General features: G+C 37.9%; 1 non-coding gene across 1 annotated transcript; it reads left to right on the top strand.

Annotated features, from left to right (window-relative positions):
- Nucleotides 1-1,598: 1,598 nt before the first annotated feature.
- On the top strand, nucleotides 1,599-1,703 carry LOC128576208 (U6 spliceosomal RNA). The gene has a single exon (XR_008377312.1). It is a non-coding gene; the product is annotated as a U6 spliceosomal RNA (small nuclear RNA).
- The last annotated feature ends 4,227 nt before the right edge of the window (nucleotides 1,704-5,930 follow it).

The following is a 5,930-nucleotide window of genomic DNA, read 5'->3' as shown; positions in this document are numbered from 1 at the left end:
AGAGCCAGATTTTATATTGAAGTCAAGTGAAGAGGAGACTGTTGTTTCTCTTTACACATGTTGTCAAAAACCACGGAATTGGGGAGTACGAGGACATCAGAGCCAGGCCATTTGATCGGGAGATGCAGGTCCTCTGTGTGAACCACTGTTCACAAGTCCACCCACATTATTCTAGTGAACATTCACAGACCATCAAGGAATCATATCAGAGGCCCCACTTTCATCATTGGAATGTTGAAATTTTAGTAAGTATCTGAAAAAGAAGCTTTAATTTCTGGGTGTAATCTTCCTTGCACAATGTAACAGTTTATAAGTGAATTCATCGAAGTGTAACTATCAAGGGATGCGAAAAGCATTCCAGTTCATGCATTTAGGGGAAATACTTGTTAGTACAGTTTGTCACTGTTTAATGACCAAACCCATGTTTTCCTCATGTAACGGTCATTTACTCTTGGCAGCTGCTCCAGCTTCAGTGATTATGATTTTACAGCAATAGAATGTTTGTTGCTCGGAATCAGGTGTAAAAGGCTTCTGGAAGTCTCGTTCGGGGTGCCACAGCCTGCTAAAGGCAGGTGTGGAACTCTGCTCCTGTATCTGTTTCTCCTATTTGTCAAACTGTGTTACGGACGGCTGACTTCTAATTCACATTAAAATGACTACCACGTATAAGCAGATAAAGGGATGAAGACATGAAGACAAACAGAAGGAAAAAAGAACATAGTAGCACAGCATCTTAAAAGCTGGAGAACAGATAGGTCAATGGCAGCCAGCTCTGTACAGATCCCTGAAACACGAATTGGCAGAGGAGGCCTGGAAGCAGGGTCATCAGCACCAAGAAACTGGGCAAGTGTGGGGACTGGAGGCTCCATTTATTCCGAAATTGGGGGTGCCGTTGAGGCTGAAAACAGCTTTACTTTATAGTTTTACAGACACCAAAAGAGCAATGCTTTGATTAGGGGATACAGGCATATTTAAATTACAAATAACATCAGGGAAACAATGGAATTCTTACACTGAGCAACCATTTTCCTGCCTGAAAGTGTCCGGGTGAGTAACAGGGTGAGTCCTCTTTGGTGAAACACTCAGTGTCAATCAACTATGGATGTGTAATGAAGGTTAGTAGATGCCCAGAAATAAAATCCGAAAGCCGCTTTACGTTGAAATACACCAGCTAACAAACCCAACACATGTATTTAGAGATTCAAGTTAGCTTTTTATTCCTAATTTGTTAATATGAATTGACGGTCAAGAACTAAAAGAAATATATCAGATGAACGAAAAATTTAAGAAAAAGAAAAGCAAAATGAAAATCAAAATACATACACAAAAAAAGAAAGGAAAATAAATCAATATAGCCAATAACGACAAAATGACATGGATAAAGAAAAATAGATAAAAAAATAAGTAAATAAAACAGAGATCTCTGAGGAAAGAGAGACAAAAAAGCAATAAAGAAAGGAAAAAATGAAAAATAAGTTGTCAGGTGGCACCTATGGCTCAAAGGAGTAGGGCGCCAGGCCCATATGACGGAGGTGGTGGGTTCAAACCCAGCCCCAGCCAAAAACTGCAAATAAATAAATAAATAAGTTCTCAATCATGCTTGCTTTGGCAGGACATATACTAATATTGGAACGATACAATGAAGGTTAGCATGGCTCCTACACAAAGATGACACGCAACTTCATGAAGCATTCCATATTTAAGAAACAAAAATACTTAGAAATCTAAAAATAGATCTGCCATTCCATCCTATAATTCCTTTACTAGGTTTATACCCAGAAGACCAAAAATCACAATATAACAAAGACATCTGTACCAGAAGGTTTGTTGCAGCCCAATTCATAATTGCTAAGTCATGAAAGAAGCCCACGTGCCCATCGACCCACGAATGGACAAGCAAATTGTGGTACATGTATACCGTGGAATATTATGCAGCCTTAAAGAAAGATGGAGACTTTACCTCTTTCATGTTTACATGGATGGAGCTGGAACATATTCTTCTTAGCAAAGTATCTCAGGAATGGAAGAAAAAGTATCCAATGTACTCAGCCCTACTATGAAGCTAATTTATAGCTTTCACATGAAGGCTATAACTATAGCACAAGACTATGGGGAAAGGGCCAAGGGAGGGGAAGGAAGGGGGGGAAGTCAAGGTGGAGGGAGGGTAATAGGTGGGGCCACACCTACAGTGCATCTTAGAATGGGTACAGGTGAAACCTACTAAATGCAGAATACGAATGTCTACATACAGTAACTAAGAAAATGCCATGAAGGCTACGTTGAACAGTTTGATGAGAATATTTCAGATTGTATATGAAACCAGCACATTGTACCCCTTGATTGCACTAATGTACACAGCTATGATTTAACAATAATAAATAATAATAATAATAATAAGTTCTTGATCTTCCGAGACATCAGGGAAACTATCTCAACTGTTAAAGAAGAAAAGGGGAATTAAAAACAAAACAAAGCAAATAAAAATACAGGCAGGGATCTAAAATAGCTTTTGGACTTGCATAATAGGAGATAGTTAAAAACTATATATATATATGTGCACACAAAGATATATACATTTAAAAATTGATGACAAATTAAGGCTGTCACTCAGATATTAACAATAACAGTAAGATAACAATGTAAAATATGGAAATAAAAAGAAATTTAGAGAATCAGTCCAGAAAATCTAATTTCTAAGTAGTCACTTAGGAAAAGCAAAAATGGAATTGAAGAATTTATCAAAAAAATTTCCCCTGATTGAATGCTTTAAAATTATAGATTTTTCATGAAGCAAAATGTGTCTACTCCAACAGATGGTAAAAGATCCACCCCAAGGTCCATGAAGCAGCCTTCTATGTATTTGTGGGCCAGTTAACTTGAGTTTGGTTATCAGAATGACGTTGGATTTCTCAATAGCACTGAAATCTCTGAGATGCTGGGGCTTACACTTTTTGTAATTTTATTTTATCTGTATTTTTTATTTTTTATTTCTTTTTATTAATTTTTTTATTATTAAATCATAGCTGTGTAAGTTAATGCGATCATGGGGCACCATACACTGGTTTTATAAACAGTTTGACACATTTTCATCACACTGGTTAACATAGCCTTCCTGGCATCTTCTTAGTTATTGTGTTACACATATATATTCTACATTTACTAAGTTTCATATGTACCCTTGTAAGATGCACCACAGGTATAATCCCACCAATCACCCTCCCTCCGCCCATCTTCCCCCTATCTCCCCTCCCTCTCCCCCTTCCCCATATTCTTAGGTTATAACTGGGTTATAGCTTTCATATGAAAGCCATAAATTTGTTTCATAGTAGGGCTGAGTACATTGGATACTTTTTCTTCCATTCTTGAGACACTTTGCTAAGAAGAATATGTTCCAGCTCCATCCATGTAAATATGAAAGAGGTAAAGTTCCATCCTTCTTTAAGGCTGCATAGTATTCCATGGTGTACATATACCACAATAGAGGCAGGCTAAATGTGTGTGTATATATATATATGTGTGTATACATATATTTATATATATGTGTGTATACATATATTTATATATATATGTATGTATACATATATTTATATATATGTATGTATACATATATTTATATATATATATTTTTTTTTTTTGAGACAGAGTCTCAAAGGAGTCTCTGTGCCCTAAGTAAAGTGCCATGGTATTGTCATAGCTCATGGCCACCTCAAGGTCTTGGGCTCAAGTGATCCTCTTGCTCAGCCTCCTGAGTACCTGGGACACAGGTACCCACCATAATGCCTGACTAGATTTTTTTCTATTTTTTCTATGGGTCTCACTTTTGCTCTGAGCTCAAACAATCCACCTGCCGCAGCCTCCCAGAGTGCTAGGATTACAGGCATAAGCCATCGTGCCCAGCCAAACAACTTTTTAGAAATTTATTTTCAGAATATTATAGAGGTACACACATTTTGGTTACATAATTTGTTTTTATAATTTTAAGTCAAAGTTACAAGTGTGCCCTTCACCCAGAATGCATGCATTGTACCTGTTAGCTGTGAATTGATTAATAATGACATTTTCACATCTATCAATTCCCACAGCTTTAATATCTGAAGTGTTCTTTTTAGGAAGATACAAAGAGACTATTGCTTCCCTCTAATGAGGGATAAATGAAGAGAGAAGTTGGGTGAAGGAATTTTTCAACAAAGGGGAAAGATGGTGGATATTCCCCAGAATGATGATGAAGATGTTTCCATATGGGGAGGCTTGTACAAGAAAGCAACCTGGCTGCAATAACAAATACAGATGTCTAAAAAAGATGTTGCAGTACAATTAGGAATTAACGTGCAAAGTAGATTTGCTACTCAGGAGAGGACTCCCACAGTGCGGAGGATGGCAAAGATTATCACTACGCCAGCCAGCAGAAACAGAGGAGTCCAAACCCTTATACCCTCTGCACCCTGGTCCTTCATGCACTGGTTACCTGCTAGTCTGAGTTCAGTGAGACAAAGCACATTTACACACAGTTACGCTAAGTGGATTAAGTATTTCTAGACGGGTAGCAAGGGATAGACATCTCTTCTTCATTGTATGCTGGTTCCCAATGGCTGGAGAGAGCTGGCTCAGGTCTATGGAGCCTTGCTTGAGGTTAGGGACCATATGACTCACTAGGCGAGGCTACAAAGAACATCCTGCTTCGAGGGGAAAGATGAACAAAGCCCAAAGTCTGGGCAGTTCCTCCCTAACTCAAGATGTTACAATTGCCAGGGGACAGGGTCCAGACCTAAGCTGTTGCAGGCATCCCCTCGTCATCTCAAGATGTGGCATTCCCAGCACATCCCACAGTGGTATTGGGGAAAGTCAGTCAGTCCAAGGCCCTCCAGAGAAGCACTCTGCATAGTGATGTGGACAACTTTTAAATTAAATGTAATCACAGTATTCTACATGGCTGTGCTATAAACATTAGATAGTCCTGTATATAATATTCACTTAGCTCAACATAGTAATTTTATCCTCCCCCCACAAAAAGAAATATTCGCATGGCAGAGACTTTTACAGAGGAAGAGAAATTGAGGTTGCACACAAAACAGAGTTATAAACGTAAACTAATCACATGGTAAATCAAAATATACCAATAACAGCACTTTAAATGATAACATAGAGCTAAAGACAAGAAGAAATAGCAAAATTTTTGAAACCAGTTGCCTCAGATGAGACAAAATTAGAGTTAGGAAACAAGAACAGTCATAGAGTCTTGCTTTTCATTTCCTTTTTCCTTTTTTTTCCTTTTTTTTTTGAGACAAGAGTCTCACTTTGACACTCTTCATAGAGTACCATGGGCCTCAAACGCTTGAGCTGAAGCAATTCTACTGCCTTCCAAGTAGCTGAGACAACAAGAACCCACCACAATGCCCAGCTATTTTTACTTTTTAGAAATGGGTCTCAAACTTGTGAGTTCAGACAATCCACCCGCCTGGGCCTCCCAGAATGCTAGGATTATAGGCGTGAGGCACCTTGCCCAGCTTTTCTTTATAGGCCTTGCAAAGCAATTTGAAATTTTTGACTCTCTATCAATATAATCTTGACTAAAATAATCAAACATAATTAAATCATAAATAATATTTAGTAACCTTAGTGTTCCAGGTGTCACCAAAGTAAGCATAATGTTTAAGATAAAATGCTAATAATGAAATATACTGTACTAAAATACTTACCTTATTATAGACCAGGTACGAGTCAAATCTTTTATGTAAATCTTCTCATTTCCACCCTCACAATAGTACTCAGAAGACAACTGCCATCTCTATTCTGCAAACGAGTAAACAGAAATTTAGAGCAGTTGATCACCTTTCCACAATTCAAACACCTTCCAAGTGCCAGAAGTGGCATTCGGGGAATGCTAAGGCTTAACATAAATCAAATTATGGAAGAATAATTACCGCTCTGTA

The sequence above is a fragment of the Nycticebus coucang genome, chromosome 23 (genome assembly GCF_027406575.1).
Source record: "Nycticebus coucang isolate mNycCou1 chromosome 23, mNycCou1.pri, whole genome shotgun sequence".
In the NCBI taxonomy this organism is placed as follows: Eukaryota; Metazoa; Chordata; class Mammalia; order Primates; family Lorisidae; genus Nycticebus; species Nycticebus coucang.
This window is presented reverse-complemented; position numbering and strand designations above follow the sequence as displayed.